The sequence below is a fragment of the Sarcophilus harrisii genome, chromosome 2 (genome assembly GCF_902635505.1).
Source record: "Sarcophilus harrisii chromosome 2, mSarHar1.11, whole genome shotgun sequence".
NCBI classification, from domain to species: Eukaryota; Metazoa; Chordata; class Mammalia; order Dasyuromorphia; family Dasyuridae; genus Sarcophilus; species Sarcophilus harrisii.
In genome coordinates this window covers 528,594,120-528,617,643 of record NC_045427.1, presented here as the reverse complement: position 1 = coordinate 528,617,643, position 23,524 = coordinate 528,594,120, and the positions used below count along the sequence as shown (strand labels likewise).

At 33.9% G+C, this 23,524-nt stretch overlaps 1 protein-coding gene across 6 annotated transcripts in view; it reads right to left on the bottom strand.

Moving 5' to 3' along the window:
- Positions 1-23,524, bottom strand: part of APBA2 (amyloid beta precursor protein binding family A member 2) — a 339,818-nt gene that overhangs the window by 173,909 nt on the left and 142,385 nt on the right. For 5 of the 6 annotated variants that reach the window (XM_031955464.1, XM_031955470.1, XM_031955468.1 and 2 more), the window contains one exon: positions 22,697-22,752. The exons of the other annotated variant lie outside the window; for it this stretch is intronic. The gene's annotated coding sequence lies outside the window, so the exon portion shown is untranslated. The remainder of the gene's footprint in view (positions 1-22,696; positions 22,753-23,524) is intronic. 6 annotated transcript variants of the gene reach the window in all.

Genomic DNA, 23,524 nt, shown 5'->3' with positions numbered 1-23,524 from the left:
GAAAACAAAATGCAAGCAAACAACAACAAAAAGAATGAAAATACTATGTTGTGATCCATTCTCAGTTCCCACAGTTCTCTCTTTGATTGCAGATGTCTCTCTTCATCTCAATACAATTGGAACTGGCCTGAATCATCTCATTGTTGAAAAGAGCCACCTTCATCAGAATTGATTATCATATAATCTTGCTGTTGCCATGTATTATGATCTCCTGGTTCTTCTCATTTCACTTAGCATAAGTTCATGTAAGTCTCTCCAGGCCTCTCTGAAATCATCCTGATGATAGTATCTTACAGAACAGTAATATTCCATAACATTCATATACCATAATTTTGCTATATAATTTTCAGCCATTTTCCCACTGATGGGCATCTTTGCACATGTGGGTCCCTTTGACAGTTTTGTTTTAATAAAGATCAGTATCCTTACTATAATTGCCCTTTATGGAATCCACTTAAATAAATAAGGAAACCATAACCAAAATTCTCTGACCTGTCACCATGCCCAACTAAGTCCCCAAACTGAGGTATTTGGCTAAACAAGAAATAATAATTCTACCCTCTTTGTCCTTCACTCCTTTAATAATAACAGTAACTAATAATGTGAATAATCAGACAGACAACTTTGCTTTCTAGCATAAACTGAAAAACAACAAGAACAATAAATAAACAAACAAAAAACCTCAAACTTATTTTGCTTTTACAGCTAATGCAAACTTGACAGAACAATACAAAACCAGGTAATTAGTGTATGATTTGGGGCAAGGTAGACAGTTAATAATAGTAATTCAGATCCAATATCAGTCTTCCCTTAATTACCTGAGTAATTTACTCTAAAGTGTTTTTCCTTTTCCTTTTCTTTTTTTCTTTCTCTGGATTATTGGTACATTTAGCTGTTGAAAGCAAATGTAAAAGCCAATTCAGGCTGATAGTTGGAAGCACAGATTCCAAATCCCTTCCGCACAGTGGGAAAATTTATGAAGTTACACATTGGCAAAACCAGTCCACATTTATACCAGTGATGATGATTATGGAAACAAGAATGATGATGATGGTGATGATGATGATGATTGATGTTGATGACAATGATAACATTTGTAAGGGTCCCCCCATGGGCCAACCCTATATATTAGATTCCCTGAATACCTTATAATACTCAGTAGAACTCCATGTGATTCTGGGTCTATATGAACCTTCTGTAATTATATAATATGTTGTATAAAACACACCCCAAAATGATTCAGTAATTTAAAGGAGGGAGGGGTGACTGCAGGCCAGAATGGGAAAAGAAAGCTTTATAAAGAAACAAAGACTTGTGATGGTCTTTGATGGACGTGTGAGAAGCAATAGGTTATCATACCAGGCTCTACTCCTTATTACATATATGATCTTGTACAACTCATTTATTCCCTTTCAGCTTCAATTTCTTCATCTGTAAAATGAAGAGGTTAAGCCAGATAAATTCCAAAATTTCTTTCAGTTCTATATTCTTTGATCAGACCCAAGTATTCTTAAGAAATCCAGAATAATTATATAGTAATGTGTTCATATAGAGGAGAACTAGGACATATTGATGGAAAGAGATTGGGTCTAATCTGCGGAAGATTTTGAATATCAGGCTAAAGATTTTTTGACAACATTATCTTACTGCCAATGATGAATATCAGGCTAAAGATTTTTGACTTTATCTTACTGCCAATGAGGTACCATAGAAAGTTTGTGAGTAGAAAAATATAATTTTACCCTGGGTACTTTATCCAGGGCAGCTTCAAGCAAAAGAAGAATCCTATTTCCAATATGGTTGTTCCCAGTGTATTTTTTCATCCCAAATACAATATGTATACTGTTTGCTCAACTAGAGAGCATAAAAAGAAGCCATCAAGAAGGTAGCTTTTGGGATCTAAATGTTTAGGGCTCAGTTCATAAGATTCAATCTCAGTCTGCTTTGTTGCATTGTTGTCTATCTTCTGCCCACTAGCTGTGGTAAATCCCAAAGCTCTTTCTCAGATCCCTTTCTTTTCTTTTTTTTACACCTGCTTTCTTGATGATTTCATTAGCTCCCAATTATCTTTATGCAGATGTTTCCCAAATCTGTGTCTCCTTCATGAATCTAGAGGCAGCAATGTAGTGGACAGAACACTGCCCTTGGAGGCAAGAAGATCTTAGTTTGAATTCTGTCTCAAATACTTCATTGATGACTAATGTTGAGCAGTCACTTAATTTGTTTTGGCTTGTTTCCCCATCTATAAAGTGAGAATGATACTATCAAATATCACATAGGTTTGTTGTGATAATCAACTGAAATCACATATAAAAAGCATTTTGCAAACCTTAAACTTATAAATACCAGATATCACTATTATTGTTGTTATTATTATTATTACTCCTGAATTCTAGGTCTACATCACCAAATACCTATTGAACATTCCCATGTAGGTGACCCTTATGAATCTCAAATTCAAAATTTCAACATTAATTTTCCTGTTGACCATCTCTTCTCCAAATAATATCTGTTGATGACACCATCAGCTTTCTAGTTCTTTACATGACCTCATTTTACTGCCATTCCCATAATAGTCAAATGCCTATCAGTTCTACTCTGAAAATATTTCTCATATCTACCCCATCTATTTACTCACATGGCCACTACTATAATTCAGGGCCTTCTAACTAGGATGACTTCTATAAACTGATTCAAAATGTAATGAACAGAAATTAGAATTTACACAATAAGAATATTGTAAAGTTAGTAAGTCAGCAAGTATTTATTAAGCACTCAGGAACTGTGCTAAGTGCCGGACATACAACAAAAGGCAAAATGTCTTTGAAAGAGTTAGGAACACTGATCAATGTGGTACAAACCAGGATTGTGAGAAACAACAATTGTAATGTACTGCTCACCTCCTAACAGAGAAGATAATATTCAAAATGAAAAATGAACTATGCATTTTTGGATATGACCAGTAAAAGATTAAACTTTTTCTTAACTACAGATATTTGACATGAGGACTCATTTTCCTTTTGCTTTTGGTTCAATTAGAGCTGAAGGAAGGTGGCAGGGACAGAAAATAAATGATAAATGAAAAAGATAAAGTTAAATTATACAAAATGAACTTCCTAATGCACCAGTCTAACTATTTTGATAAAGAAGTTTCCTTGGTTTCCTATTCCTTTTAGGACGGAATTAAAACTTCTTATCTAAGACCTGTGTAATATAACATCGTTTGATTTCTCCCAAATTGTTTCAAGCTACTCACTTTCCTACTCTAAATGCTCCAACTCAGTAGGTCTACTTGCTGTTAAATGAATTCAGTATTCCATTTCTAACTTTGGCACCCTCGTAAAGATGTTCCCTCCTTATGCTTGAAAAGCATTTTTCCTTACTTCTGTCTCTTACAATCCTCTAGCTTCCTTGAAAACTAACTCAGGGCCACCTGCTATAGAAAAAGTTTTCCTGATTTCTCTAGTTGTCAGTAGCTAGTGTATTCCAATACCTTTCTAATTAATCTAGTTGCACTCGAAGCCTCTGCTTTCCAATTCATTCTCCATACAGCTGTCAAATCAATATCCCTAAAAAACAGAAATCTGACCAAGGTATTACTCTGCTAAAGAAATTCAGTGGTTCCCTTCTGCTTTTAGGATAAAATAAAAATTCCTCTATTTGGCAATTAAATCCTTTCACAATTTGGCACAAGCCCATCTTTCCAGGATAATTATACATTGCCATTCCCCTTTATGCTGCTTATACTCAAAATATCATATCATATTTCATTTCCTGCCTTTGCTTCCTGTGTACTTCATGTTCTCCATGCCAAAATGCTCTCTATTCTTACCTCTGCCTCTAGGAATTCCATATTGCCTTTCAGGGTCAGCTCAAGTATTTCGTTCTTCAAAGCACTTTTTTGTGATTACCCATGTAGTGCCCCCAAATACATTCTATTTATTTTTAATTATTTCTTGTATTTACACATAAGGATATACTTTGTATCACTCCACTAGATAATATGCTCTTTGAAATCAGAGACTATTTGGTTTTTGCCTTTGCATTCCTAGCACTTAAGAGAGTACCTGGCACACAGTAGTCACTTTAAAAAACCCACCTATTTTATTAAAAATACATGTATACCTCCATTCAAATCACTGATCAGGTTATTTATTCTTGCTTTCTATTGGGGGTAGCCAAAACATAAAAGCTACAAATGACTTTCCTACATTTCATGAGGTTTCCCAGAGAGTAAACAGGGAGAATTTTAAAAGAATACAAGATACCTCTTAGTGAGATGCCCCATGTAACATAAAATCTTTCAGAGAAATATGGGCAAGCAGATTCTCTTGTGGCCTAAATGCCTGCTTTCATTAAGTCACACAGCAAGAAACCTAAGCTCTGCTGTGATGCAAGTGCTAACATAACTTAATAACCACAGCTTGCAGTCTTCCTCCTGGGTTCTCTTCTACTCATCCTTATTCCAATATAATCTAAGGTAGGGAAAGGGGTTATGATTTATATGCCTGGTTAATTGTTCACTGAGACCTGAGCTTTTCAGTGTAAAAATATCAGCCACTAATAAATAGTAGTTACTTTTCTATAGCAACTGGCAGCTCTATCATACAGTTAGTTTCCAGCTCACCTACTAAGTTGGTATGATTTATACAAGCTTGTATGATTTATAAGAAATTTACTCCCTTCATTTTAATTTGACATATATCAGAAATATAAAGTAACAATATGAAAAATAATTAAAAGCATAAATAAGGGGGGGAAATTCTTGTATGCAAATCATTTGATGGTATACTTAGAAAAGATCAGAAAAGCTCTGAAGAAATGGATCAAGTCCATTAATAATTTCAATAGGGTAGAAATATACAAAAATAAATTTGCAACAGCAATTAGCATTCTACTAACAACAAAAAGAGAGGTAATAATAGAAAGAGAAATTCTATTCAAAAAGGCATAAAGTATCAGGACACTAACCTAACAAGTAACACTCAGCTAAATATAACTGCAGAATGCTCTTGACAGAAGCAAAAGCCAAAATTAGTGGAAATATTTTCATCGTTCCTGTTTGAGCTGTGCCAATATCACAAATATGTCAATAATCCCTATGCTAGTATCATTAAGCCATTCAATAAATTTTTATTATGAATCTACTATGTAACAGGAACTATGCTAAACGTCAGAGATACATAAAGAGGTAAAGGACAGTCTCTGCCCTTAAGGACCTGACAATTTAAAGGGAAGAGACAAGACAAACAAATATATACAAACAAGCTACGTACAGAATAAATGGAAATAAGAGAGAGAAAGCACTAGAATTAAGAAGAATTGGAAAAGATTTCCTATAATAGGTGAGATTTTAGCTGGAACTTAAAGAGAGCCAGATAAATTATTAGGAAGAAGAGGAACAGTCTAGGCATGAGAGAGAGCCAAAGACATCCAATAGAAGTGTCTTGTTCATGGAGTAGGCAGGAGACCAATGTCACTGACTAAAAGTACTATGGTTTTCAATGCCAAACAGAAGATTTTGTATTTGCCCCTGGAAGCCATGGGGAGCCACTAGGGTTATTGAGTAGGGGTGTGACAAAATTGGACCTAAACTTTAAGAAAATCACTTTAGTGGCCAAATGGAAAACAGATTGGAACGGGGAAAGACGAGACAGAAAGACCCACCAGTAGGTTATTACAACAGTCTAGACACAAGGTGATGTTTACACTGTGATGAGAGTTTTATTCAGTAGTGGTAGTTTCAGAGGAGAGAAGAGGACACATGTAAAAGATGCTGGAAAGATGAAATGTTGCAAAGGTGAAATGTTGCAAAGATGAAATATTGTAAAGGTAAAACAGGCCTTGGTATAAAGATTGGATTGGGTGGGGGAGTAGGAGAGGACTCAAGCATGACTCCTATTTTGTGAGTCCGAGGGATTGGGAGGATAGAGTTGCTTTCTACTGTAATAAGGAAAGTAAGAGGAGAGGAAGGTTTAGGGGAAAAAATCAGTTTGGTTTGGGACATATTGAATTTAAAATATCTACTGGGCATCCATAATATAAGGTTTAATGTGATACCAACCATATTACTAAAGGATTACTTTCTAGAATTAGATAAAGTAATAACAAAATTAACTTGAAAACACAAATCCCTATCCTAACTCAACTAAATGTGTCCCAGGTGCCAAAATTCCTAATTCCAATTGAATCTAGAAATGTTTTTGAGCAAGAGGAGCATCACCGGAATAAATGAAAGGCATCCCAAAATAGCAGAGGGAGCCAACCATATTATAACCACATTTTTCTTATATATAGACTTATCCAGGTTATTTTCCCCTGAAACAGCTTGATAGAGCAAGAATTTTGGACAAACTAATTTGATGATTATGTTTATCTATAAAAACACCAGATAATTTACTTTAAGTGTATTAATTCTATAGCTTAAAGACAAAATAATCTTTGGATAATATTTTTAAAATATATAATGAAATTATTATTATTTAATGTAATAAATATTTTTGGAATGACAACAATTATAATAATACTACTTAAATTACTTTTTGACATTATTATAATTTTCTAGTTTTTCAAAGCATTACAAAAACTGACACCAGACTTATTAGCTATATTACCACTGCCCCTAGGGTTCTCTTTGCATCACATTTTTTGTGCAACTCTAAAATGAAATTAATAATATTTACCTTCTCTATATTACAAGTGTTCTCATACAGATAAAAAATATGAGAAGACTAAAAAGCACTCTGAAAATCTAATAATGATTCATCATGATATTTTACTTTTTAAAATCATAGAATGTTAGAGCTAGAAGAAAATAGACATCATCTGGTCCAGTCATTTTATAATTTAGGGAATGGTTAAGTAACTTGCCTGAACAGTTCCTATTATAAAGAGTCTTCTTTAAATCCAATTTTTCAACCTATAGTTCTTATGTAATTTTGTTTGTCAATAAAAAAATAAGCAGGGATAATGCACATTTCAAAATTAGTCAGCTCCCATCTCTCTGGTACTCAAGCTAAACAAGGTATTTAGCTGTTGTTCTTCTGTTTCTGCAGGCTTCTCAGCTTCATTCATCAAGGTATAGGGCTCATTTTATTGGACTGCCTGCATCTTGAAAATTACCCAGCAATTTTTTTTGCCCTTTCAAAGTGTAGTGCTTCTCTGATGTCCTGAAACTGAGGCAACAACTTCTCACTGGAGAAGGAATCTAAGGCATTTGTGAGTTATTCAAATTCCCAAAGAACAGCTCCTAATCAAGTGGTATATAACAGTATTGAAGTGTGATTGTCTTGGTCTGAATGTAACCTCAGCAGTAAACTCAGGAGGAACTTGATAACTTCTTTCAATATAATCAATCAATAAGTGTTTCCTCAACACATTTTTCATTTTTTTTTAAATGTCAATTTTTTTTTCCTGATCTGTATCTTACCTTGATGACACCTTGCATGGTGTCAAGGAGAACCTATAAAAAAAGTATTTGAAAACAGACAAGTCTATACATCGGTCCCTTTTCTTCTACTAAAAGCAACAGAGAGTAAATCACTACATCCCTACTAAGTGCAGAGGTACTGTGCTAAGCATTATTAGGAGTAGAGAAGTATAAGAAATCTTTTCTTTCCTGTGGGCAGGGATCTTAGCAGCTACTCAGACAAAACACGAAGCAAAAGAAAGCAATATAGGATATAAACACTGAACTGTGAGAGACTAAAGTAGTTCAAAGAACAGTTCAGAGAAAAAAAACATAAGGACTGGGAATCAAAAGACTTGAATAGCAAAAGACCTGGGTTTTGGTCTCAGTTCTGCCATTAATTAACATAATCTAGACAAAATGCAGTTATCTACTGGATTTCAATATCCTCATATGTAAAATCAAAGGCATTGATCTGATGAACTCCTAGATCCCTTTGAACTCAGTAAATCAATGACCCTATTAATGTAAACTTTAGATGATATAAACTCAATATCTAATTTATGAAAACTGATTTTCTATTATCTATAAATTATCTTTTTTACTTTATTAGGAAAAAAACAGGCATATCTATTGGCCAGTATAAAAAAATATAACGATACTTTCATTGAAGTCATATAAGGTTTTACCATGAGATGAAGGTGGCCCTGGGCTCTCAAAGAAAAGCACAATGGTAGCAAGCACAAATTCTGGATGGTCTTGTCAAGGACAGATTTGAGTGTGGGACTATGTGTCCATTGTCTAAGAATCAGCCTGAATTTTTATTTAGAGATTCATCACCAATGGGTGATAAGAATTTGTTTTAAAATCACAATAATTTATCACAACTATAGACTAAAGCTGGGAATCAATAATCTAAGTGTAGAGGTAGGAGGGAAACAAACTTGTTTGTTTTTTTAAACATATGGATAACTGTATTTTGATATATGTGGTTTTCTATTAATCCTATGCATGCTCTCTCATACATTTCAAAACTTTATGAGAAGGGATCAATAGGTTTCATGGTACTGGTAAAGGTAGTTCATCACAACAAAAGTTAGGAATCTCTGAACTAAGTAATAGAAGGAGTGTAACCTGAATTGGTAAAGAGAATACCATATGAATGCTGCTACATAATTTCTGGAAATATTTATGAAGGTATCGGATAAACAAAAGTCAAAATATTCTTAAAATTGCAGAATTTTTAGACTTGCAGTGGAAAGTGAACCTCTGGCCTCCCCTTTGTTTTGTGTAGATCTGGTGCCAGTGATTTACTCTGGCATAATTGGTATACAGAAATACTCATCTCATTTCCTTTTTTTTCTCTGAGGAAAGAAATATGCCTCTTTGCAGGGAATAGTAATGAGTGCATTCATTTAAATGACACACTCAGCATATTATATATTTCCAATCAGCTAAAGCAAAGGATATTAAAGAAGAAAAAGAAGAAGAAGAACCAAGCACACTATCTGATGTAAAGAACTGGACTGTTGTATTTTAACTGAATTTTTAGATTGGAAAAATATTCCAATTGGTATTTTCAGGCTTAAAAAATTCTGACAGTGCATACTTGGATCTTAAGGCTTAAGTGGAGTCTATCTGCATATGCAGCTACTATCGTTATTTCATTAGGAATAGATTCAAGGAGCCAATTTCATTAATAGACAATTCCTAGAGGGCTGAATTTGGTGAATTTACTGTGGTAAATGATTGAAGTTTGAGCTTCTTTAACAATTTGAATTCCATTTTAATTTGTAGGAATAGTTTTCTTCTAAAAAACAAATCTTACCTCCATTTTTGTACTTAACATCAGGTTTTGTTTTTCTTTAAGTCATCCTAGCCCTGCTCCAAACTGTTAGTTTTGTAGTTTAGAGTTAGCTGGTTTGATGTCTTAAACTGAAGAAAACTGAGGATATTTAAAAGCTATATTGTTGTGGGTTTTTTGTAATTGAATGTAGTTACTCTGGCTGCAAGACCTGCACTGGAGGCTTCTGAAGAACTCTTCCATTTAATTAGAGCAGATTTCAGTAAAATGTTCACATTTTTATCTTCATCTGTCAAATTCCATTAAATTGGAGGAGAATGCTCAGGAATTTCATACTTTCAGTTTAATAGTAGTTGATGTCTTGATTATTCAGTTTCTTTCAAAGGTTTTATGAAATACCACTTATAAATAAGGGTGAGGAAATGGAGGGGGGGGGGCAGAAATAGTCTCAATCCAAGGCCAGTTTCAAGAAATGAAGACTACTACTATAATCAGTAAAAATTTACAAGTAATCAAATTAACTCAAATGCAGGACTGACACAGACTTGATAAGTGAAAGAAATAAGTCATGTTCTCCCCACAAAAGAACATTAGATAAGCAGCTTCAAACAGCGAGTCAACAAAAATGTAACCCAAACACTAAGTCTTTAAGTATTTATTTAGTGTAAGCAGCAAGCAATATTTCTACTATAATATTGATTTTTTAAACCAAAGATAAAGTTGAAAAGATGAGAAAAACTTCTAACAGAGAATGCTTATTAAATTATAGAGTATTAGCTAAATATAATGCCCTTTAAAGTTATGTAATCCTTGTCGAATAGAGAGACCTAGTAAAATGTAGTACAGTCCAAAGAGAATGAATACATGCCTCTTAATGTTAGTCATGATTCAATTAGCTTTTCCTTTATTTTCTGCATTTGGTAAGGATAGAAGTTGGACAAATATTGATATTTGTTGAGTAAATTCCCTCACAGAGCAGCATGTTCTCTGTAATTTATAGTCTCAGAGAGTTGCCTACAGCATTGAGAGGTTTATGACTTGTCCAAGATTACATAGCTGGTATAAGTCAGTCTGGACTTGACCTATCTCTTCTTGTAGCCAATAGTAGTGCTCTATTTTGTACCTTAAATTTACATATATATATATATATATATATATATATATATATATATAATATACATACATTAACACACATCTAAATCTAAAGTAGCTAGGTGATACTAGACCTGGAGACAGAAAGATATATTCCTGAGTTCAAATCTAGCTTCAGATACTTCCTAGCTGTGTAATCCTGCACAAGTTACTTAATTCTGTTTGCCTCAGTTTCCTCATCTATAAAATGACCTGGAAAAGGAAATGGCCAAGCATGGAGTCATGAAGAGTTAGGCGAGACTGAAATAACTGAATAACCTTAAATCTATCATTTCTCTGTAATGGATAGCATACTTCATCACGGATTCTCTAGAATGGTTATCATACTTGTCATAGTTCTCAAAAATTTTCAAAGTTGTATGCTTTTACAATATTGTTGTTATTATGTAAATTACCCTTCCATTTCTGTTCCACCACTACCATGAAAATCTCTCTCTCTCTCTCTCTCCACCCATCACCTGAACCATACTGACGAAAGCCCACAAACTATTCTTCCCCACTTTTCCCCCCTCTATTATTCCTTCTTTTTCTAGTTTTTTCATTCTTTTCTCTTATCTTGCTTCCTGACTTGAAATCTGCCCAGGTATTCCTTATGTTGGGGGAAAAAGTCATTAGATCTGTTGTCCAAGGTTCAACTAGTTTCCTATTTCTTCCCTGCCATTTATCTTCAATTTTCTCAAATATTTGATTGACATATATTGACTCAACTTCCTCTCCAGGGCTTGAACTCATCTCCTTTGGACCCATGTCCACTTCATCACATTGTTTTCATCAAGATTTCATAGCTCTGGATATTGAATGATGGATAGGAATTAAAGATTTCTAATGGAAAAGATTCAAGGTGAACAGGATAAGCAAAGGAATAAGGAAAAAAAGGGAAAGAGAGTAAGAGTACAACAAGTTGACCAGGAGAGAAAAAAGAGTCAAGGATACCAGCAAGGTTTGGAGGCAGAGAATTGTGACCCTATTGACAGAAAGTAGTAAAGATTTGGATGGTTTCCAAGTGCACAGTTGCAGCTCCTTTTCCCCTCAGTCTCTAGTTCCATGTGTCCAATTATTGGTTTAAAAATTTCCACTTGGATATTGTTAAACCCAAAGCCTAAAACCAAATCAAGTTGCAGACCAAACTGGATCCACTCTCTAATTTCCTTATTTCTATTAAAAAATAGTCCTAATATTCCTCTAGTTATCCTGTTCCAAACCTAAGAATCATTTTTTAATCTTCCCTCTCTCCTTTTCTTTGCAACCAACCAATCACTGAATCTTGATGATTTATTCTTCTCAAACATCCATTTTTTCTTTTCCATTACCACAGCCACCACCATTCTCTTTCAAGAACCTATCATTCTCTTGCTCAGGTTACTTACTATAAAAGAGTTCCAATTAGCCTCATTCTCCAATTTTCCACAATCTAACCACTTTGCACATCACAAGTAGAAAAATTTCCCTAAAGTACCTCTATGTTATTCTTTTGCTCAAATACCTTTAATGCCTCTTAGTACCACACAAAGTTCAAACTCCTTGTTCTAACATTCAAGTATCTTTGCAACTTTGCTCAAATCTACCTTTGAAGCAATAGCTATGTTTTTCCCCACTGAAATAACCTCTATCTTCATCTTTCCTTAGACAAATCTATCCATCAACCAAAGCTAAATTCAAGTCCCTCTTCTTCCAAAATTTCTTAACCCGGTCAGTCAGCTAGTATTTATAAAGCAATTATTGTATGACAAGCATCGTGGTAAGCCATGGGCATAACAAGAAAGGCAAAATACAATTCCTGCTCTCAAGGAGTTCAAAGTCTAATGAGAGACAATATGTAAACAATTATGTAGAAACAAGATACTTAAAGAATAATTTTGTCTCAGCAGGAAGGCACTAAGATTAAGAAGTACTGGGCAAGCAGAAAAAGAACTCTGGGAGATGACTAAAAACCATTACATTAAATTCCCAATCCCTATATTTATGCACACATGCATTTTTGATTTCCTTCACAAGCTAATTGTACAATAATTCAGAGTCTGATTCTTTTTGTACAGCAAAATAATGTTTTGGTCATGTATACTTATTGTGTATCTAAGTTATATTTTAATATATTTAACATCTACTGGTCATCCTGCCATCTAGGGGAGGGGGTGGGGGGGTAAGAGGTGAAAAATTGGAACAAGAGGTTTGGCAATTGTTAATGCTGTAAAGTTACCCATGTATATATCCTGTAAATAAAAGGCTATTAAATAAAAAATAAATAAATAAATAAAATGTTGTCAGTTTGTAATCAAAATTTAAAAAAAAAAAAAGAAGTACTGGGCAAGGCTCTTTATTGAATATGAGCCTTTGAGTTCCACAAATGCTAATAGCCAGTGGAAAATCTCAGTATTTGGAGATGACATGTTCTGTGCAATTAGCAGCAAAAAGACCAGCAGCAAAAAGACAAACAGTGTCATTTTTCATGGAGTACATGGCAGTGAATAACGTATAAGAAGTCTGGAAAGGTAGAAAGGATTCAGGTTATAAAAGGCTTTAAAAGCTGAACACAGAATTTTATATTTAATCTTGGAGGTAGGGAATCATTAGAATTTGTTTAATAGAGGCTGAGGGAGGTAATATAATCAGAAGACCTGTACTTTAAGAAAACTAATTTGATAGTTGAGTGAAGGATAGATTGGACAGAGGCAGGCAAACCACCAAGGAGGCTAATTCAATAGTGTAAGTATTGGTTGATAAAGGCCTCCACCAGGATGAACAAATATTTGGTGTCAGAGGACAAAAGAAAATACATTCAAGACATATAGTAAGGGACAAAGGAGTCATTTTTGGGCCCAACCTGGGTGATGAGCAAGGAGGAAGTTCAGAGGCAAGCAGCAGCTATGGCTCAAATCCCAGAAACAATATAGGGTCTCATTTTCAATTTCTAACCCAGTTTGAAGCCTACAGGCAGAATAACCAAAGCAGGAATCCCAGACCAAAGGGAAGCTATGCATTTCTATGACAACAAACCAGCAAAACTTCCCAGGTGACTAATAGTGGCTGAATCCAGCAGCTGTATGCTATTGTTTAGATTGAGGTCCAGGTCAAACCTACAGAATTAACACCAGGGGGCTCCAAGATTTCTTCCTGCATGAGAACATTTCAAGAGCATTAAAAGCTCCAGCCTAAACTGTCCCAATTGGTGTTGATGTTCACTTATTTTTTTCAATTGTGACCTACTCTTCTTTGGAGTTTTCTTAGCAAAGATATCTAAGTGGCTTGCCTTTTCCTTCTTCAGCTCATTTTATACATGAGAAAACTGAGGCGAATGGGGGTGACTTTTCTAGGATCACACAGCTACTCAATCTTCCTGATTCTGAGCCAGCATTCTATTCACTGTGGTACCCAGCTGCCTCATAAGCTATCCCTGTGAACCTACAATTTACTTATGTTCACAATATCCCTAAGAAAACAGCAATAAAATAAGCTTACACCTTCCAGTCAGAAGTGGCCTTAACAAGTTTGAAGTCAGGAAGCAAGCTGGAAGAATAAACAAACAAACAACCCACTCCCCCCCCCCCAAAAAAAAAAGAATTCTGCCATGAAAAGATATTATGGTAATAAGGATTCTCAAGATCCAAATCTGGAATAAGAAAATGACTAAAATACATACAAGATATTAAATATTATAATGAAATGAGTGTGTTAGAGGAAAATATTGAAAAATAAATAAGAGCCATGGGGAAAAATTTAAAAGGAAATTACCAGTTTGGCACAAGAGGTATAAAATCTTGCCCAACCACAAAACCACTGAGAATCAGAATGGACCAAATAGAAGCAAATGACTCCATGAGACAACAAAAAATATTAAAAACAAAATCGACAGAATAAAAAAATAGAAGAAAGTATAAGATACATAATGAAAAAAAAAACTAACCTGGAAAACAAATCAAAAGGAAAAAAAATTAAGAATCATCATATTATCTGAATGCCATTACCCTCCTTCTCCCTCTCTCTCTCTCTCTCTCTCTCTCTCTCTCTCTCTCTCTCTCTCTCTCTCTCTCTCACACACACACACACACGCACATACACACACATACAGAAATATGACAAAAAGACCACAGCTGTGTAAAAACTTTGATGTTCAAACTACAGAGTTAAGAGAAAAATAAAGGTAAACAAATAATAACAAAGAACTAAAAGATAAATTGCTTATATTCTTATATTCTAACATGGTAAGGTAAAATATATTCCTTCTGAACCCAATGATCATCAGGATTGAGAGAGGAAGCTTCAATTAGACAAAAGGCCTAAAAATGGTTCTATCATGTCTTTATGTTCTTAAAAGAACAGAAAGGGAAAGGAAAGGAATACATTGGGTCAGGGGGTGGGAGAAGAGAGGAAAAGAGAAGACTAGGGAAGATTATCTCATATGATCAGAGTAGTACAAGGAGAAATCTGTATAAACAAGGAGGAAGGACTGATATTTTAACTTACTTAACTGATTAATAGAAGAATACATACATATGCACACAGATGGTTACAGAAATATATTTCACTCAGAGAAATGGGAGGGAAAGGAAACATAGGAGAAAGAAGAATTAGGTTACCTTAAGATAGGTATTAATTCTAAGCAAACAAAAAAAAAAACCCCAACCTTTATGAATATTAAAAAAATATTTGGAGCTTTTGTTGTGATCAAAAACAATTGTAATCTAAAAATATGCTCATCAATTAGGGAATAACTACATTACATAATATATAATTGGGGAAGAGCTGAATCATGTAGTATAAGGGATGATTTCAGAGAAACCTAGGAAAATAGGGATTAAAAAATACAACTAATACTGAAAAGGAAATCCCACAATTATTCTTCTCTGCTCTAGGATCAAATTATTAATTTATTATACTACCACTTATGCTATTAATTATATACTATCTTGTTACATCTCTTGTATTTCCATCTTTCTTATTAACTCTGGTATTATTAACTTTCCATTAATTTATATCTTGTCTCTCCAACTATAGAAACATCTCCACATCCCTGATAGCATCTAATATAGTCCTTTTCCTAAAGTAGGCATGCAAACATTTGATTGCTTTATTAGCTTTTCAAATATATTGCATATCTTTAGAGAAAGGATTTTAAAATGAAACCATTACAATAAAAAACTGTTGTAGAATGAAATCTGTGCTTATGTCTCCAATCTTAATTCAAAAAGTTACAAGTTATCAATTCAACCAAAATGCTTAATGTCTAACAGGAATAGTAGTAACCATTACAGCCATGTTGTTAAGCCAAAAGAATCTAGTTACTGAGAACCAACTATGCCTCTAGTATCCTGACAGATATTTTACTTTACCAATCTCCTCTTGAAATAGACCCATCAATGTAGAACCCAAATCATCACTGGTACCATCTCAGGAGTTAACTATCAGAATGTTAACAAACACCATTTTCTCAAAGGAATAGAAACTCGCTTCCAAGTTCAGCACTTTGGACCTAATTTGGCTCTCAATCTGTTGCTAGTACTCCTGAGATGCAATAACTCTGGGAAACAGCATGATATAGAGAAAGGAACAGGACTGGAAATCAAGTGACTTGATTTCTAATTCTGGATCTGCCACTAATTGTCTGTATAAAGTTGGGCAAATTCTTAATTTTAAAAATATTTTATTGATTATTGTTTTTGATACTACTCTCACTTTTTTTTTACTGGTTCACCATCCCTTGGTTCTTTCCTTATATGAAATATAATCAAGAAAAACAAATTAATATTTGATCCATATCAGAATATGTAAAACATTCCATATTCCCAGTTAATTTCTCTGATAAGAAGTAGATGCCTGGCTAGTCCTTTAACTCTCTTGGGCCTAAGTCCGTAGTGGAATTGAGCCAGGTGATCTTCCTGTTTTGAAATGCTAGAGTCAGTTCACAAGTCCTAACTTCTTATACTAAGAATCATGGAAGTTACAAAAAAAAAAAAAAAAAAAAAAAAGGAAAGAAAAAAGAAAAAAAGAAATCTTATCTTCAAACCAGTTTTAATAAATGAAGATTTGAAACACTATACTGTCCCGATTAAAAGAGGACTTCAAATATGATGGGAATTTGGTTTTCAATAGAGAGAAATTTGGAAAATGTATTGGAGAATGGGGGGAGGGGGAGGTAGGAGTATTCTATCACATGAAACACTGTGAAATTGTCTCCTCCTCCCTTGAGCTTTCTACCTACCAAGAATATGGCTTGTGTTACTCTAAGGTGAGTTAAATACAACTGTTCCTTAGCAACCCCCTCAGCAGCCTATACTTGCTCTCTACATGGCCCAACTTCTATTCCAGATCAGAGCATTTGACAAAAGAAAGAAAACTTAATGAGACTTCTAAATGGAGAGTCATAGAGCTCCCTCCACTCTGCCACCCCCATCTTTCCACCTGCTCAGTCTCTCTCCTGTAAATACTTTCAATTCTCCCAGGGCTATTTGCCCACAATATTCTCAATGGTGTTTGTGAAAGTAGCATGAACCAGCTACTCCCATTAAGTTTTTGTCAAAGGCTCAGATTAAAAATTCCAAGCTTCAGGGCATTTCATCATTTAACAGAAGGAATGTTATCAGATTTAATTTTTAAATAACACTAATTCACATAAGGCTTTAAGGATTTACATCACTTTAAGGTTTACAAAAATATTTAAAAACTACAAGCAACTATCTAATATTTATAGCTCATCCATATTTGAACCAATGGGATTATATTTATTTTCCCAAAAAAAGAAAAACAAATTAATCAAATAAAAGAATCAGGAGTTCTCTGTCAGGTTATCTTTAAGGCAATATTTCATTGACTCCCTGCCCCCTCCCTTCAGGATGCCACTTTCTCCCTGATTCTGCCCCCCATTCCCACCAATACTCTATATGTACTGTTATATGCTCTTCTATGTTCATATTGCCTGCCTCACCACACTCTCAACAGAATGCAAGGTTAAAAACTATTTTGTTTTTGTCTTTATCCCGGTGTCAACATAGTGCCTGGCACATGGAGAATGGGACCAGGGTGAGGACTTGAACCTATGATTTCTTTGTTATAGAGAATTCCTAGCTAAGAAAGTCCCTTTTACCAGTACAGTTTGATCCCTTCTTTGCAAATTATACTCATAGAAAATTACTCAAAGCTGAGCCAAGATAGAAGAATAAAGGCAGCTACATAAATTCTTTAATTTCCCTTCATATATCTTAAAATAATGACTCTAAACAAATGCTAGAGCAGCAGAACCCACAAAAAGGTGGAGCAAAGCAATTTTTCAATATAGGACAAGTTGGAAGATTGGCAGGAAAGGTATGTTGCACCAAGGTGAGAGTGGAGCACAGTCCAGCACAAGCTGTACCAGCATAGCCCTTGACCCAGAAAATCAGGAATAGGCTCCATGTAACTGAATTCACGTCAGCAGACAGCTTCCAGAGCTCTCAGACCACAGGCAGCAAGGGAATCAAACGGCACTGAGGCAGGACTCTATTGCTTTGCCCATACTCAGACCAGGGTCAAAAATCCGAGATGACAGTTCCAGGCCTAGAAGGATCCCTGGCACATCACAGCTTGTAGCCACAATTGAAGAGTATCTTCCAAACAGTTCCAGGGCCAACAAAGAGAGCTTTTGGTCATTCAGACCAGAGCACAGGCTGGAGAATAATAAACATACCTTTCATTAGATCATACCACCATGAAAGAACTGAAAACTTAAAGGTCTCTAGAAGTATCTCTGAAAATAGCTGCAAAAACTCTGAAGTTTTGGACAGTGCTCCCTCCATTCTGGAAGTAGAGCCCTACTTTGACAACAAGTTAAAAGACAAGTAATAGGCTGGGGAAATAAGAAAACAACAGAAAAAGATCCTCAGAAGAATCAGTAGAACATAACAAAGTTAAAGCTCCCACAACCAAAACCTCCAAGAAAAATATGAATTGGTCTTAGGCTATGAAGAAGTCAAAAAGGAATTTGAAAATCAAGTAAGAGAAAGAGAGGAAAAATTGAGAAATGAGGCATGAAAAAAAAAATCATGAAAAACAAGTCATATTGGTAAAGGGGATGAAAAATACTTCAGTATGCCACATGGTAAAAGTAGTACAAAAAGTCAATGAGGAGAAGAATGCCTTAAAAAGTAGAACTGGCCAAGAGGAAAAAGATAAACAAAAATTCATTGAAGAAAAACTTTAAAAAGTAGAATTGGACTAATGGGAAAAAAAGATGCAAAAGCTCATTGAAGAAATATGGAAACTAATCACTTTACGAGAAATTAAGAAATAATAAAACAAAACCAAAAGAATGAAAAAAAAATAAGACAATGAAATATCCTATTTAAAAAAATGACCTGAAAAATAGACACAGGAGAGACAATTTAAAAATTGTTGCACTAACTGAAAGCCATGATCAAAAATAATGCTTGCATTATCTTTCAAGAAATTGTCAAAGAAAATTACCCTAATATTCTAGGACAAGAAGGTAAAATAAAAATAAAAAAAAATCCTTCACTCACTTCCTCAAAAAGATCCCAAAATGAAAACTCAGAGGAATATTACAGTCAAATCCCAGAGTTCCTGCATCAAGGAGAAAACATTGCAAAAAAGCAGCTAGAAACAAGCTTTAGTATCTTGGAGCCACAGTCAGGATAACACAAAATTTAACAGCTTCTACATTAGTGGTTTGAAGGGCTTGGAATATGATATTCTGGAGGGCAAAAGATCTAGTATTACAGTCAAGAATCACCTATCCAGCAAAATTGAATGTAATCATTCCTTTAGGGGGGGGAAATTGAAATTCAATGAAATTTCAAGAATTTTTGATGAAAAGACCAGAGCTGAATAAAAACATTGATTTTCAAATACAAGACTCAAGAAAAACACAAGAGGGTAAATAGGAAAAGAACTTAATAAGATTAAACTATTTACATTCCAACATAGGAAGATGATACTTCTAACTCATAAAAACTTTCTCATTATTAGGGAAGTTAGAACAGTTATATATAGACAAAGGGCATAGGTATTAGTTGAATATGAAGAGATGATATCTAAAAAATAAAATTAAGAGTGATAGAGTAGAACGTACTGGGACAAAAGAAAAGGAAGAGATAGAATGGGATAAATTATCACACATAAAAGAGGCAAGAAAAATCTTTAAATGGAGGAGAAGAAGGAGGAGGGAAAGAGAGTGAGTGAATCTTATTATCAGAAATGGTTCTAAGAGGAAATGGCATACATACTCAAAAATGAGTATAAAAATTTATCTTACCCTCAAATAGTAGGAAGGAAAAAGGATAGGGAGGGAGGTGATAAAAAGAAGAGCAGATTAGGGGAGGGGATAGTCAGAAGCAAAATATTTTTGAGCATGGATAGGGTAAAAGGAGACAGAGAAAAGGATAAATGGGAAATACTGTTAGCAAGAATAATTGTGGGGGGAAAACACTTGAAGGAAGTTTCTCTGATAAAGGTTTAATTTCTCAAACATATAGAGAATGGAATCAAATTTATAAACGTAAGAGCCAATACCCAATTAATAAATGATCAAAAGATATGAACAATTTTCAGATGAAGCAATCATAGCTTCCTACAGCCATGTGAAAAAAAGCTCTAACTCACTATTAATATAAAAAATTCAAATTAAAACAGTTCTGCAGTATTACCTCATATCTATGAGACTGGTTAATAAGACAGAAAAAGAAAGTGACAAATGTTGTAAGGGATGTGGAAAAATGAGACATTAATGTCCTGTTAGTAGACTTGTGAACTGATTCAACCATTCTGCAGAGCAATTTGGAACTATGCCCAAAGGGCTATAAAGCTATAAATAACTCTTTGACCTAACATATCCACTACTAGGTCTATATCTCAAAAGAGATTAAAAAACAAAAAGGAACAGAAATTATATGTACAAAATATTATAGCAGCTCTTTTTGGGGGCAAAGAATTGAAAACTGAAGAGTTATGATGAAAAATTACAGATAGTGTCTGAATGAAAACTGAAGCATACTTTTTTTAAACTTTATTTTTCTTGAGGGTTTTTTTTGGCCTTTTTTTCACAATATAATTGTTATAGAAATGTTTTGCAAGATTACACATGTATAATCTACACTAAATCGCTTGCACTGTCAATATAGGGGACAGAGAAGGAGAAAGGGAGAGAATCTGGAATTGAAAGTTTTAAAAATGAACATTAAAAATTGTTTTCATATGTAACTACGGAAAAATAAAATAATAAACAAAAACATTAAATAAGAAAGTTATCTAGAACACTAAGAATTGTTTAGAACCTGAGGGTTCCTCTGATGTCTTTCAAGATACAAGTCAAATCCTACCTGTTATAATCCTTCCACCTAAAAAGGCATCCCTTCTCAGAACTTCTTTCATTATACTCTTGTATATTTTGTATACATTTAATTGTTTATATGTTGTCTTTAAATTTGAAGGCAAGGACTAATTTTTGGGGGTTTCTTTTGTATAATCACCACTTAGTATGTACCTGGCACACAATAGGTACTTAAATGTTTGTTGGCTGTAGTGGGGAGCTTGTGACTTGCCTAGGATCGTCAACATGTGTGAAAGATGGGAATTAAAAGCATGTATTGCCATCCTCAAGGCCAACTGTCAGTTGGCACAAAGTAAATGTTTAATAAATTTCTGGATTGAATCTCTAGCTTTATTTCATACAACCCATGTCCCAAATTAGACTCCAAGTTATTCCCCAAATATCATATCTCATCTTGGCCTCCATCTTTTTGCACAAGATTTTTTCCATACTGACAATGTCTTTGTTCCTTATCCCTAGCTCTCTGAATTCTTGTTTTCCTTTGAGGCCTAGGTCTCAAGCTATGTCCTCTGAGAAGTCCTCCATGACACTCTTAGTTACTAAGTATTATCTCTTTCCTCAAATATTTTTTTTCTAGAAACATTTTTTTTTGCATATTAAAACTATGTAATTCAAAGTTTCCTGATAAATTGGGCTATGATAGCATAAACACTCCAAACCAGGGAGATGAAGTAGTTCTAGAAATATCAGATTAACTCACTACAAGTAAACAAATGTTATTTTTCATCTAGAAATTTGCCTGGCAGCCTACAGAAGAAATTCACCAAATTTCACCATTTTCCCACTGGCTAGTGATATTCTAACCAACTGATTAACTCATTAGATGAATCTAGGCAAGACAGATAGTATGTGACATAGTAAATGTAATTCAACTCAATCTTCAATAGTTTATCAAATATTCCTTGTGAATATTGATGAACTAATGAAGCCAATCAGGAAGAGAACTATAAATATTATCTTAACACTTAGACCAGGTCTCTCTCATCTACAAAGTGCCAAAAATGTTACTTATTACTTTCCCCTTCTCCGAAATCAGATCCTCTACACCTAATCATAGTACAGTCTAGAAATAATAAAGAGGAAACAAGCAAGACTACAATTCCTATGGAATGAATGGCAATTTCAGAGGAAAAGAATTGTTTTTCAGTATAATATTGAATGGAATGTGTATATGCCTGAAGTTGGAGAAGGGAATAGACTCTAATAATAGGTTTTATCCTTCCCATCACCATAACTCACCAAATACTATTGAACTGCATGTACATATTTGACACTAATTTTTCATATTAGAAGAGGAAATTACAGGTGACACAAGCTATTTACCATGTTCTCACTGAGTTTCCTAGAAGGTTTGCATGTTTAGTAGCTGTTTAAGGGATACTGTGCAGATTTTGCTATTTCACTTATGTTATTTCACCATGCAGAGTACACAATTTTCCTTAGAAAATTTCTTAAGCTCTGTTTATTTATTTGTTTGTTTGTTTACTCATTACTCATTACTCATACTCCCAAATGAGACAATATTCAATTTCAGTTTCCATGAATAAAATATGGGGGTTAAGATGAGATGTTTAAGTTAAAATAAGAAGCAGTTGAGCAAAAACTATTTTTCAAAATTATCTTAATTATAAAGTAAGAATATAGGAAGAGAGAAAAAAAGAATGAGAAAAAACAAGAAATAAGAGATAGAAGAAAAATGAGAGGAAAAAATGTACTACAGAATGTTAGAGCTAGAAGGGAATTTAACAACAAACTCATGTTACATAGGAAGATATTGAGGTTTAGAGAGCAGCATCAAACAAAGTCTGTGGAACCCATGTAGCCCCAAACATTCCCAAGTATTGCCCCAAAATATTAAACCACATGCTAATTATCTTTACTCTGTTCAGAAAATGTTATTGCCATAATAATAAAACTCAAAATGATTCTAACAAAGTAATGAATAAATTGTTTCTAATATATGAAGAATAAAAAATAGAAATTTCATTTCAAAGAAACCATTTTCTTTCTTTCTTACCTATAATTGAATAGTGTAGGTAATGCCTTCAAAAATCTCTTGACAATGAAACCTTCCTGGAAGAAATTTTAAAACAAAGAATTATTTTTGCTTCAGAATACTGATATAGGATATTTAATATCAGCTGAACATTTTAATTTTGAAAATTTAAATAAGTCAATTGCTTTGAATTATCTTAAAATGAGAAATTCTAATGAGATGAACAGAAATCACTGTGGACTAATAATAATAAAAAAGTTTCTATAACCATTTATAATATAATATTGTCTTAAAAACATTGATTTGCCAATGAATTTGTGCATCAAAATAGAATTATTAGATATCCTTTAAGAAAGTTATTCTTTAAACCCTTATGAATATGTATGTTCCAAAAATAACAGAAGTTAATGCCCCAAGCCTAAACTCTATTTTGCAGGACTGTCAAGATATAGAGGAGAGGGAGAAAATGAGGAATGAAGTCATCTTGTCACTTTTTTTTCAAGAGATTAAATATATTCTGACATTTTTCAGTGGCACTTAGCAGTCACAGAGGGATATTTACTTTCTCTCTCTCTTTTCTTCCTTTCCCTCTCAGAATTACATTTGATTCTACTGACATATAAGGAAGTACCCAATTATAAGTCTGGACAAAATGGCAGCAACAATAATGATGTTAATAATAATAAATTGTATTGATAGAATGCTTTAGGGTATGAATATATTGTCTCACATCTATGGATCTTTGCAACTAGAAACTTAGGAAAAAAGATACCCAATTTCAATTTTCTCAAAAATTTCTGGTGACTAGCAGTAAGTCTTTCTCATCAAATCCTAAAGAAAATAATAGGA